Source organism: Pinus tabuliformis, chromosome 9 (genome assembly GCF_031772625.1).
Source record: "Pinus tabuliformis cultivar Carrire ecotype Pingquan chromosome 9, CPIR1, whole genome shotgun sequence".
Classification (NCBI taxonomy): domain Eukaryota; kingdom Viridiplantae; phylum Streptophyta; class Pinopsida; order Pinales; family Pinaceae; genus Pinus; species Pinus tabuliformis.
In genome coordinates, this window is record NC_142307.1 from 376,060,178 (window position 1) to 376,074,919 (window position 14,742).

The window sequence follows — 14,742 nt, forward strand, 5'->3', positions numbered from 1 at the left end:
CATAATCAGCAAAGGATCGAGGGAAGGCGGTGCATGAACCATGTTGAGTGGTGTTGCATTGATTACCGCTTAGCCATTTACTACGATTACATTCATATCATACAATATGTCTTAGAGAATCCTCTTTATATCTTCCTATCGAGCAAACGACTTCTACTTGTCTACCTGCTTGTCACATATTACCATGTGTAGCAGGTTCGCCATCTTCTTGTGGGTTGAAATTCTTGTGGGTTGAAATTGAGTGAAGGAAATATAGTCATCTCTTCCTCCATTTACCTAGAACAGGAAGCCTATTTGTATTTCCCTTGCATACAATTTTGAATCTGAATGATACTAGTGTTTTCCAAATTCTTGTCCTTCAAGAGTGTGAATTTTGTTTCGAACTTTGAAAGGAAAAGAGTCAAATAAATTTGATGTTGACTCCCAACCTAAGAGGCAATGCTCCCTGGAAGCAGATTCCCCTGGCATGTCACCTTGTCGATTAGTCATTCGATGACATTGATCTATATACAAGCAAAACCTGCAAAGAGAAGTAACACAAACGAACTTCCATAAGTGACTGACCTTACTCAATGCCACTATAGTCCGAACGATAAAAACATAGTTTATTATCACTATAGTCCATGCATTCAAATACCATGATAAAAAAAAAGTTTATTAGCTAAACGAATCTCCAGGTGAGATACCTAGAGAGTGTATAAAGACTCATACACACAAGCACTATTATATTACATACACAACGTACAATTAGATCACGAGAACAACCTAGTAATATAACCTTTCACACAATCATGGTGCTTTCAACCACTCCCTAGATAGTAGGACCTGAGACCTAATATTAAAGTCTCAATCCCATCCTTAACCAAATTTATCTTTCTCCATTAATTCTAACACAAACACCAACGAGTTTGAATCGAAGAACCTCATTATGAGTGAAACTAGAATTGATATATTTTATGTACCTTGTCCCAATTAAACCCCAAATGCACTAGGACACACATTGAATAAAGACCAGAGTAACTAAAAGCATAAATTTATTTTTAAATTGAATTGTCACTTGAATGATAGAGGTTGAAAGGTGTTTAACACTGAACCGAAAAGGTGCCACTATACTATACTGTTGTAAGCAACATGGGACAGTTGAAGGAAATACTAAATGGCTCGATAGCTTGAAGGTATGTAGAAGGTAAAATAACAGTAACTCGAAATTTGTGACCAACAATGATACCTTGCGGACTATGGGAGAAATAACCACTAACTGTACGAGATTGTAGAGACCAATAATTGGAAAACTCAACCCCCTTCAAATTTTCCTAAGTGTTCACATATAGACAGTAATTACCAAAACTAAAATAATCGATAATAGATTCCAGAAATGGAGAAGACATACTCAGAAAGATGTTGTAGCTTAAAGTGCCCTCATGAACAAAGATATAGGAAGCAACATATGGAAATATAGGAAGAGAGCAATCCATGGATGGCCAACACAAACCTAGAATGAGATTGAAACTTAGTTCGCTACCTTGAGTCCTTACGGTGAGTCTGCCACCCTATGCTTATAGATGGCCAAAATGTTAAAATAACTAACCAACGCTAAATTTATTAGAGCAAGAATTCATGGTGAGGTTTACTTTTCTGAAAAAACCAACGATTTTCTTGCTTCCTCGGATCCTCCATTCTAATGTAAGGAATGCTCGAGTCATTAATACTTTGTATTTATCTGTCAAAGGGATCTTGGTCTTAACCAATCACCCCGTCTCTCTCTATGTCACCATGTTTGCAATCTTAGTATGATGGAATGTGAGATCAAGTGAAGAAAGAGATACAACATTCCCCCGTGCCATGACATGAATGGAGTCACCCTCCCACCTATGGACACCTTGTGTAACTTAATTCCTTGGCAGATGTTTGAGCGAACTTGCCAAGTGGAGGCATGGGTATTCCCTACAATGACCACTTCGAACCTAGCTAAAATATATGGGTGCATGTCAATTATGCGAAACAACAACGGGTATGAGTCGGGATGCGACAGTCAATATTTTTCGAGACTTATATGTAGAGATATCACCCCATCTAAGGAATTTTAAAACTTTGTTACTATTATGATATCCAAAATAACATGCTAATAACCCAAAGAAAACAACCATACATTTTTATTTTTTTTAAATATAAAGTATACCACCTTAAATATAATAATAATAATAATTTTTTTAATATATATTTTTGCAAAATCTAAATAATAATAAAATTCATTTCTCATTAGCCTCATCAAGTAAAATTTATATGAATATCTTATAATATTTATTGACACCCATTTAAAATCATTTATTCACACTGAAAAAAAATAGTATTTAATATGAAAACAAAACATAAAGAAAAGAACGAATTAGTTTAATATAATTTTCACGCAAATTTTAATATTTTAAAATATTTTATGAAGTTATGAAAATGAAAATAAAATATATGAAAATATTATATAATATTTCTAAAATTTAAGAATGTTTAATATTTGTTATTTATCTTTCTAATTAGGGTGTTTGAATTCATATTAATGGAGGAGAAGAAACTTGCCACCCCATTACCTCACATTGTATTTAAGGGAGGATGTAATGGCCATCCCACCCCATGCCATCACACGTATTAACTAGTATTCAAATCCCTTCATGATTATATGGTAGCTTGTTTTTTGTCTCCAAACTCCGATATGGGTAACATTGGCTCCATGCTCTTAATAATAATAATAATATCCATTTTTAAGGTCACAGCCAAGCCAGACACCAAATTGGTGTATGAGACCCCCTTGTTTGTGGGACAAGGGACCCACCTCCGCGCAATGATTTGATTGCTACGTCTATGAAGGAATACATACTCTACCCCACTTTGGTTTTGAACCTATATTTTGGGTATGAAATTCCCCATCCTAGGTGGTGTATTAACCCCATGACACATGCTTTTTGGAATTCGACTCCAACTGTCATGGCCGAGTGCCATGTGGAAATTCTTGTGATTCCATTCTAGTTGAGGGGAATGTTAACTCATATGGTAAGGGTTTTGTGAGAGTAGTATTATAGAGAAATCTTTTTTTGGTGATGTTGGCCCTCAATGCATGCCCTTGGTATTGAACATTTGTGAGAGGAGTAGGATGTCAATGAATAATGAGGCAACCCATAGGGATATTTGTGGCAATTATGGTAGAAGTTTGAGCATGGGAGTGGTCACTAGTGAAGATAGGTGTTATAGACATTTTTGTGCCTTACAGCTCTAAGCATGAAATGTCCATAAACCAAGGGCTCCTAAGTCCCTAAAAATGTTGTTCTAACTCCTAAAGGAACAAGGTCAACAAATTACAGCTTCTCCCAGAAGTTCTCCACCAGAAACTGCTCAGAATTAGTCAAATCAGGATCATTTCAGCTGCTCCACTAGCCAAGTGCGTTGCATAGCACCTAAGTCCACTAGCTAGGTGCATTGCAACGCACCTAAATGCACTACCATGGTGCGTTGAGCGGGAAATGACAAGTGGCAGAGTCATTCGACGAGGTGGAGAGACAATGGAAGCTTCCAGAATCTTCTCCAATGACACTCGCCTCACTGAATTCGACCAAGGATGAGTAAGAGGCTCTCAGTCTCCAAGTGGAAGCAAGAACTGACAGAGAGAAGCCACTAATCAATTCATGAGCTGAATCATCCTCCTTGCATACATCTATATATGGATCCCTCATCCCAGAGATCCAGAGGCTGGAATTTTGCACATTGTAAGGAATTGTTGTTGGTTTTGAGATACATATCAGAGAATTGAGTGATCTATGCTTTGTTGGGGCTGAAGAAGGGACTTCTTTGCTGGGAGGTTGATGCTGGGTCAGGAATCATCAGTTGTAACTCCTCCTGGATCTTCTTGTATATCAATAAAACTATTTGAGTTTCTTCTCCATGCTTGTGTTTCATTGATGCTTGTTACATTTGTATGGTTAACTTAAATCTGATCCTAAGTTATTTATGAGCATAAACCCATGTCTTTATATAGTTTCCTTCTTCTGTGATCTTACAGGTACTTGGTGAAGCTGGGCAAGTGAGGGAGCAAGTAACTGGAAGTTGTCAAAGAGGAGAGAGATTGGATCAAAGGACTAGCGCAAGACACAGGTTGGTTCATCCTATTCCTCTTTGTTTATAGTTCATAAAGAAGAATACAAAAGTAGTTTTCTCTGTTTGTTTCTAAGGTAGCTCTCACACCTTAGTGGGATAGAGTCGTTCTAAATAGACACTTTTCCCGATAACAAAATGGCGACTCCGCTGGGGATCGTGTCTAGTTAGTTTGTTTGTGTTTCTCTTGTTGTTTATTTCATAAGCTTAGAAGCAGCAATCGAACTGCATTTGCCATTAACAAATGCAAAGTAGACATCTGCTGCTTCAATCCATTCACTGGATCTGTTTATGATTTGAACAGCTGATTCATAGACCAACTGATTGCACTTGTGATAGCTCTTAGAACCCCCCTTAGATATACCTCTGATTGTGTATTACTGATTGCTTTTACTCGGCCAAAAACCATAGATTAAACTGCAAACCGTGACCCAGAACTCGGATAAAATTCTCGTTTCTGCCCCAGCGCAGGCTCTGTGAAGAGGTTCTGCATTTCAACGTACTTCCCGAGAGGGCTACCTGCGCTGCAATGCAGTTTCTCTGTGTAACAGGTGCGCTGATCAGCCTAGCCTTGTGCAGCTGAGGTTCTTTGCTTCATTTTTTCTAGTTTTGTCTCTGATTTTTGCAGCCTGTGATCAGTATTTCACTATTACAAACCCCTTTTCCTTACTGATATTCCGCCTCAGTTGTACAAAAGAAACTGTAAATGTTTTTATGTGTTTGTTGCGTCGTTTACAGTTTTCCATTGCAAAAGTAGAATAGTCGTACGGTCGTCCTTTGATTTAGATCTTTCGCAAGTGTCGATTGTGATCATAGGATAAAGTTCATTTGTCGTTGATAGTCGATTATGCTTTTACTTTTACCTTTGGTTTGAATTTGTCACTCTCTAGTGTCGAAACGAGTATTTGTTTCAAAATCATAAAGTGTCATAATCGTCTCTACCTTTTGATTTCGAAAAGAAGCTTGTTTATGTGTGTCGCTTGAAAACAAATTCATATTTGTACATCAACTTTCTTTTTAGGCATCAATATTAAGAAAGTGAAAAACAAAACACATGCATGTGCATTTTCATATTGGCAGTCTGTTTGGCTTGATTTAGGAAAGTGCATTTACAGTGTGCTCTTTGCTCTTTGCGAAAAGATTGTGTCTTTCTTTTCCTCTAGTAGCTAGGATTTTCATTGCTGAAAAGAGATAAAAGTTTGTTTATCATCTTTAGATTGCATTTTAGGAATTACATCTACATCTCATGGTGATCCCAAAAGGCAAACTTCATAAGAAAGATCAACTTAAAATAAATCCAATGAACTTAACAACGCTTTGGAACTTAACGCACAACATTTAGAGGTCTAGGCTAGAGACGTATTCCGACGTCGTAAAGCCTGGTAACTGTTGTCCTCATTGATGGTTGGGTGATTCCTCCACTTTGAGACGATAAGTGCCAGTACGGACTTGTGCTCCCACGTACCGTCGAGTATATATTGGGAGACCCCTATAGGCTTAAATCCTTTATCCATAGGAAGCCGTGTCGGCCGCCCTACTAATCGCAATGCACCGAACACAGCATTCGGGAAGATTGACTGTCGTACCGTAAAAAGTATTCTATAGTTTTGCGATTGGTTTGGTACTCCCTCTACCTAGACCTCCAGAGCAGTCCCTTTCATTCCTTTTCAAATTCTTTAACGGAAAAGGTCCATCTAAGCACTTGTCTCTTCAGGCTCATTAAAAATCGAAGGAGACTAGAGTCATCTTTTGTTTTTTCTCGACTCTTAAAAACTGAAAAAACAAGTTGTGTCAAAGCATGTTAAAATTTATTTTAAACGGAATATTCATCCACTTTTCCTACGTTGATCTTGGGTTGAGAAAATGGAGCCTACCAACCAAGGAATTCCCCTTGGTGGAAATCCTAGTCCCTTCTCCTCTTAGGGAGATGTCGGTGCGCCCCATATGGCCACATTGTCGCTTCCAGGACTGACAATTGGCTTGCCAGCATGGCTCTTCTCAACCAATTTTGTTCAGAACACCACCATTCCTGAACAATCAAATCAGCAATTAGACGAGTCCAGAGTTACCCACCAGCCTTCTACTTCCTCTAATTCTTCCTCTCCTCCTTCCTCTTTGCTTGATGGAACCGGTAAAGCTAAAATCCATGTTCCTAAGGAGAAGAAGGAAAAGAAGAAGAAAGAAAAGAAGAAGAAGGAGCCAAAGGCCGGTGGGGGAAAACGAGTGTTGTCTAACGAAAATACACACACTGCACCGACCAGGCCTAAATCGCCATGTGTCATTTGCAAAGGAGACCACTTTCACACAGATTGTCCTTGCATCCCCCGGATACTAAGGGACTGGTCTCCTCGTTTGCACAATTCGGTGTCATCAACCTCTGGTGATCATGTTGAAAGCACACCGTCAACTAGTGAAAGTGAAGCCCCAGGACAAAAAGGGAAAGCTAGATTTCCTTGTAAACTGTGCGAAGGCAATCATGCCCTCCACCGTTGTCCCTTCTTAGATGAAGCTAAAAGAGTTTTGGATGATCGTCCGGTTTCACCGTTACGACTTCCTCCTGGATATAAAAAACTCTTGCCGAGTCTGTCACTAGTTGAGAATCCAGTTGGCCCGCTCAGGTGGTCGGCTGAAGCGCCTATCATTGAAGATAAACCAACTGAATCCATACCAGACGAAAGTCAAAAGGTCGACGCGGCAGTTGACCCGGTCTTGCCTTCAGAGGTTTTATCTTCGGATGATACAGTCACTGAAGAGAACAAGGATGACACCATCCAAATTCTCTTCATCAACACAGACTCCGACGAACACGAGGGCAATCTACCCATTCCTTTTCTGCAGGAAGGAAGTTCGTTAGAGCCATACCCGGCCGTCTACTCGGTCCCACCTCCAAGCAACCTAGTTGTCTCCTTCGACTGGAATCAACTAGGTAGACCCCGTTTACCAGCAAGCATACCATTCCGAATTATCGTTCAAATATATAGAATGGTCATGGCTGGTACCATGATAGATGAAGGGGCTTCTGTGAGTATCCTTTCCTCTACTGCTTGGAAAGCGCTTCGTTCGCCATCGCTTTTGCCTGAGATGAGAAATCTGACAGGCTTTGATAAAGGAACCAGTCGACCTTTAGGGATCCTTCCCGATGTGCCCATAACATTGAGAGGGAAGACAGTTCACATGAACGTAATGGTAGTTCAAGGACCCTTGGATTATAACCTACTCCTTGGACGAGACTATATTTATTGCATGGGAGCCATCGTCTTCTCACTCTTTAGAGTAATGTGCTTTCCGCACGAAGGAAGAGTGGTCAAGCTCGTGGACCAGCTTTCATTTCCCGGATCACGCATAGCAAATAGTCATATACCATCCCTAAATGGTCTTTTCACGCAAGAAATGTCTGAATCCCCAGTCCGTCCTCCCGATAAGCGCGAGTAATTCAGAGGGATATGACTGAAACCCAGGGGGCATGAGTCCTGGTCTGCTTCGGTAGGAAAACTTCGGGTATAGGGTAGGTTTTCGTGGGAGAATATGACTAGTCTGTACCCCGTCCGTGATTGGAAGAGGGGTTATTCTAGAATAAGATTCTTTTGTCAAAGTTATGTGAGTTGGCGGGCATCGTCGCTCACCTTTGTTTGCTTCGATAGACATCGCCGAAGAAGTGTTTTTTTTGCAGTGTGAATAGAACAATCTTTGGGTAACCTGTAAGAGGTAGGCCTCTCTCGGTAAAACAAATGTTTTGGCGGAAATGAAGTAGAGGTAACTTTGAAACTCTGTTTTATACCTGGGGGCATGCAAAACTTTTGGAGTGTAAGCAAAGAGCGATTATTTATCTGTTTTTTGGATTAGTTGTCACCTAACTTGCATAAAGAAAGGATGTGGGGCAAAAATCTAAAAGTTGCCGTTTTTATATGAGACATTCTTATCATATGACTGGACTAATCGAGCAGTTTTAGCACATAGTTCAAGCTCGTTAAAAAGTAAACATAAGATATGAGCAAAAGTTTCCACCCGTGTTTAAGCTCGTTAAAAAATTAACTATCCCTTGGTAAATAACCGCCGTGAATGTAACATTTCAGCCATTAAAGCCTTGGTCGTGTTTGCACCGTCACCTCCACTTTTCCATTGGCCGATCATTCACCTCCATTTGATTGTTTACCCATTTTGAGGAACAGCTACGAAGAGTGATTTCACTAGCCATCCTTGTGACACTGCCGTGATTGGAAAATTCCAAACCGTACCTGGAATCAGCTGCTACCCATTTTATCACTCGTTCCTCAAAAGACGAGTCTTCTTTAAGATCTTTTCAACTGACTCGTAAAATATGAAAAGATTGCCGAGTTTTGGCCTTCCAGCTCGTTAAAGCGACTGGAAGTGCTATCCCTCCTCTAGATTTTAATCTTTTTGGACCTGAGGGATTATTGCACAAAAAGATCGAGCGCTTGTTTTGTTCAGCTCATTAAAGCTAATCGAAAATTCATCCCTTCTGTATTGTTTTATACTTTTTCAGACTTAAGGGATTAGATGACGAAAAAGGAATTTTGGAGTTACCTTTATGTACCTTTTCAGACTCTCTAAAAATGAAAAGGACCGAGTTATCTTTGTCGTTAGACTCGTTAAAAAGATTAATAGCGACAAACTTGTCTTTAGACGAGAACGAGTTTCACTATCGCTAGGCTCGTTAAAACATAGCGATGGGTTTGCCCGAAGGGCAAATTATAGAACAAGCATATGTTATCCTCCTCAAGCTTGAAAAAAATTAAGAGGTACTGGTCAGCAATGACTGGGGAAAAATTAGGAAGAAAACTCAAAGAATCTTTATTGGTAGCAAGTCGCTCTTGAACATGACACTTTCGCTCCGTGCCCGAGTCAAGTTGGGTTGTTTCATTCACCGGTCACATCACCATGGTCTCGCCATACCATCCACATTTGGGGTTAATGCTACCAATCCATCACATAAGTGTCGCTGACATATTCAAGAGAAGTCATCCAGAAAGGCCACCTGTGTCCCACACACTACCATACATTATACTCCATTCTTCCATGACTGCCACCCTGAACCATATATCATCAGATCGTTTTCACCTCCATCAAAATCATTTGCTCCGTTCCATGTCATTGATGTGGGATTCATTAAGGCCCTCCTATGACGGATCACTTCTTGTCGACATCAGCTCATTATCCAAGAAGTTGATCTAGGAACACCCCATTCAGTAATTTGAAGCTTGCATGCCTCAATGGCAAGTTTCTCACTTCCGGAAACAGGTTTACATCAATGACCTTCGACCGAAAGATTTTGCATGGTGTTCGATGCCAAGTCCTTTATTCACACCACGTGAATTGTACTGCAGTACCTTGAGGATCATTATCATTATCGGTGATTCCTCTCGCGCTTGTTAACAGTTTACATCATTGACTGGTAATCAAGCGATGTCTTTCCATGTTCGACTTCAAAACATTTCTCACATGGATCGACTTGTACTTCGAGTGAAGATCGAACAAGATTGAAGACCCCGAATCTAGTTTCATCCATCCGGGCTGCGATATATATTCAGGAAAATAAAGACATTGAAGTGTACAACATTGCAGCACAGATAATCATCCTACCAAAAGGATGATGGCTCTATCAGAATGATTGGTCTAGCATCAGACGATTGTCTGTCCTATGTACATGAAAATGAATTTATAAAGCTGAGCATGGGAATGCCCGCCTCAACTAGATCATGAAAACAGTATGAAGATAATGTATTGTATTGTATCTTATTACAGGTCTCCTCCCAGCATTGAAAGAACTTCAGATCCTCCTAATAAAGCATTTCACCCGATAAACGACCTCATACTTTAGGGGGCAACTGTTATAGACATTTTTGTGCCTTACAGCTCTAAGCATGAAATGTCCATAAACCAAGGGCTCCTAAGTCCCTAAAAATGTTGTTCTAACTCCTAAAGGAACAAGGTCAACAAATTACAGCTTCTCCCAGAAGTTCTCCACCAGAAACTGCTCAAAATTAGTCAAATAAGGATCATTTCAGCTGCTCCACTAGCCAAGTGCGTTGCATAGCACCTAAGTCCACTAGCTAGGTGCATTGCAACACACCTAAATGCACTACCAGGGTGCGTTGAGTGGGAAATGACAAGTGGCAGAGTCATTCCACGAGGTGGAGAGACAATGGGAGCTTCCAGAATCTTCTCCAATGACACTTGCCTCACTGAATTCGACCAAGGATGAGTAAGAGGCTCTCAGTCTCCAAGTGGAAGCAAGAACTGATAGAGAGAAGCCACTAATCAATTCATGAGCTGACTCATCCTCCTTGCATACATCTATATATGGATCCCTCATCCCAGAGATCCAGAGGCTGGAATTTTGCACATTGTAAGGAATTGCTGTTGGTTTTGAGATACATATCAGAGAATTGAGTGATCTATGCTTTGTTGGGGCTGAAGAAGGGACTTCTTTGCTGGGAGGTTGATGCTGGATCACAAATCATCAGTTGTAACTCCTCTTGGATCTTCTTGTATATCAATAAAACTATTTGAGTTTCTTCTCCATGCTTGTGTTTCATTGATGATTGTTACATTTTTATGGTTAACTTAAATCTGATCCTAAGTTATTTATGAGCATAAACCCATGTCTTTGTATAGTTTCCTTCTTTTGTGATCTTACAGGTACTTGGTGAAGCTGGGCAAGTGAGGGAGCAGGTAGCTGGAAGCTGTCAAAGAGGAGAGAGATTGGATCAAAGGACTACGCAAGACACAGGTTGGTTCATCCTATTCCTCTTTGTTTATAGTTCATAAAGAAGAATACAAAAGTAGTTTTCTCTGTTTGTTTCTAAGGTAGCTGTCACACCTTAGTGGGATAGAGTCGTTCTAAATAGACACTTTTCCCGATAACAATAGGTCCACCTAAAGCATTGCCAAGACTATTGAGATGACCATTAATCAGTAATTCGTTCTATGTCCAACCTATGAAACTCCTTCTAAGGATTCAATTTGATAGCTTTTACATGGTGCCTTTTATTTCATAGTTGTCAAGCCAGAAGGTAACTCCACAATGCAAATTTTGATTTTGCATTAAGATTTCTCATGGATATATAGATGGAGGGAGAGACTCTTGGGATTCACCTCCCAGCATCTCTTCATATTAATAATCTCCTTATTGTCTATTTACACTATTTACATAGATTTACTAATCCCAAATATTCTGTGTCAACATCACCACCCTTACTCTGAAGGGATGTTGGTGAGTCCAAGCTTCATTTTCAATCTTTCGAACCTTTCTCTTCCAAGTGCTTTTGTGGAGATGTTTGCAATATGCTCATTTCTAGAACAATGGCGTAGACGGATTGTCTTGGCCTCCACATGATGTCAAATCAAATGGTATTTTGTATTGATGTGTTTCATTTGATCATGGAACTTTGGGCTCTTGGTCAACATTATTTTAGAACTGTTGTCAATCATGAATGGAGGTGAATGCACTTTTTTCACCTGCAAATCTTCCAAAATTTTCTTGAGCCACACAATTTCCTTTTTTTCTTCACCTATTGCGACATATTCTACCTCTATTGTCGAATTTGTTGGAACTGATTTTTTGCGTCACCTCCAAGAGACAGCTCCTAATCCAACACTCATAGCATAACCTGAAGTAGATACCGCAGTTTCTTTAACTTCATCAAAGTTTGAAAATGAGTATCCAATCAAGGTGAAGTCGCCAACATGTGTATACTTGACTTGAAAGCCTTGATTTCCCTTCAAGTAATTTAGAACTCTTTTTGCACAAGACCAATGTCCCTCACAAGGCTTTTGCATACTCTTGGAGAGGATTCAAACAACAAAAGAAATATATGGTCTGGTAGTAGTCAAGTAGTTGAGGCTTCCTACAAGTTGCCTATACTTTGTTGCATCCTCAAATTCTTTCCCTTCAATGGATGTGAGCTTCAAGTTATGTTCCAATGGAGTAGTCAAAGGATTGCACTCAGCCATGCCAAACATGTTCTACAGATCTCCAATGTACTTCTCCTGAGAGAGGAATCTAAACTTCGAAGGTTGAGTTACTTTAATACCAAGATGGTAGTGAACATAAACCAAGTGAGCCATTTCAAAACATATCCTCAATTCCTTCTTTATAGATGCAATGTAGCTCTCATTTTTCTCTGTCATCAAAATATCATCTACATACACCACAAGATCTACAACTTTTTTTCCACCTTTTTTGAAAAACAAAGTTGTGTCGTCAATATCATAATTTTTGAAGTTGAGTTTTAGAAGATGCTCCATTAACTTCTCATGCTAGGCTCGCGATGCTTGCTTGAGTTCGTATAAGGATTTCACAAGCTTGCATACTTTTCGTTCTTGGCCCTTCACAAAAAATCCTTTTGTCTAGGACGTAAAGACATCCTCTTTCAAATCTCCATTCAAGAAATCCATTTTTACATCCATTTGATGGAATTTCCAACCGTTCTGAGTTGCCAAGGAAAAGAGTGTGTGGATGGTAGTCCATTTTGCTGTGGGGTCAAAAGTCTCCTCATAATCGACCCCTTCCTTCCGTGAAACCCTTTTTCCACAAGCCTGGATTTGTGCTTGTCAAGTGAGCCATCATATTTATACTTGTTCTGGTGGACCCACTTACAGTTAATCAGTTTGGCTCCTAATGGAGGATCAACCAGTTTCTAAGTGCCATTATTTATGAAGGTGTCATACTCTTTTTGCATCATTTCTTTCCATTCATCATGATAAGAGACTTCTTTGAAGGAATTTGGTTCAAAATATGTACACAAATTTACTTCCAACCATAAGAAACATCCATATCAACCGGTGAACTAGAATCGTCTACATCACCTCCATTTTGCCTTGTTGAATTTCTTGTTCTTATCTTTCCAACTTCACCGGGATGAACACTTTAAAGTGTCTTTGTCAGCCATTTTCGAGGGCCTTTCGGAGATGGCCGAGGGTGCTCAGTTGAATAACTTGCGACTAAATCAAGATCGAGTCTCCCAATTTTGTCAATCACATCACTGAAATTATCACTAAGGATTGGAGCTTCATGTGCCAGACATAATGCTTTAGTAGAATATTCCACAGATTGATCTAGTATATGAACCCACCCTTCAAGAGGTGGAATATGATTATCAAATTCTTGAGATGACTTTGCATGTCTGAATCTATCCAAGTGATCAAGCTGCGGCTCAAGAACATTGTCAACCTTGAAAGACTCATGAAAGATCACATCTCTAGATAAAACAAACTTCTTATTAACTTCATCATAGATATGGTATGCTTTGGAGTTATTTGAATACTCCAAGAAGATACACATACAACTCCTTGAACGAATTTTTTTCTTTGTTCCTTTGGTATCAAGGCATAACAAGTGGAACCAAAGACCTTGAGATGCTTTACCAAAGTAATGATGCCACACCACATTTCATAATGATTCTTCTTTCTAGTAACATTAGATTGACACCTATTCTTTATATAGACATCACAAAAAATTGCATCAACCCAAAACATCAATTTTAAATTCTTGAAAAACATCATGGAATGTACCATATTTAAGATTTTCCTATTCAATCTTTTAGCTACTCAATTCTGTTGGAGATTATAAGGCACACTTGTTTGATGTTTGATCCCATGCTGGCGAGGATAGTTTTCAAATTCATTTGAAATGTATTCTTTTCCATTATCAGTGTGAATAGAGCCAATATGATATTGTGCATCAGTGTCAATCCATGCATGAAAGTTCTTGAATGTTTGAAAAGCATCAGATTTATTCTTCAATAAATAAACCCAACACATTCTGGTGTAGTCATCAATAAATGTCATCAAATATTTATTTTCATTTGCAGAATGAACAAACATTAGGCCACATAAATCTGAATGAATAATTTCAAGTTTTCTATGTGATCTAGAATATGAATCATGAAAGACTATTTTCAATGCTTTCCTAGAATACAAGCATCTGATTGCTTAAGTTTCCTAGGAATTGTAGGCAACCAGTCACACCATTTTTCTTCAACAAGTGAAGGTTCAAGGAGTTGATGGAAATGTACCTTCATCATAATGAGAACTGTATGAGAAGTTTTTTGCATGAGAAGAGGTTCCTTGGAGCTTGAGAAGTATTTCATCTTCTGTCCTCGTCATGACGAGTGAGTATGCCATTAAAGACTTGATGGAAATGTACCTTCATCATAATGAGACCTGTATGAGAAGTTTTGTGAATGAGAAGAGGTATCTTGCAGCTTGAGAAGTCTTTCCTCTTCTGTCCTCATCATGACAAGTGAGTGATCTGATGCTTTTTTAACCTAAACCTTGCCATCAAACATATGAATGGAGAGCCCATCGTGGCGGATGTGGACCAAAGACAACCAGTTTCTCCTCAACTCTGAGAGGTATAAAACATCATGTAGAAGAAACTCTGGAAGACCAAGAAATTTGAGCCTGATGGTGCCAAGCCTTGATGGCTTGAGTTTTCATGTCTCTACAAAGTATAGTACTACATCAACATTGTGAGTAAATTCTTTAAAAAAATCTCTTCTAAAGTTCATGTCACAAGTTTCTCATGAGTCAATAAAACAATCATTTTTCCAAGAAGCTAGTGAGGTGTTAAACAAGTCTTCA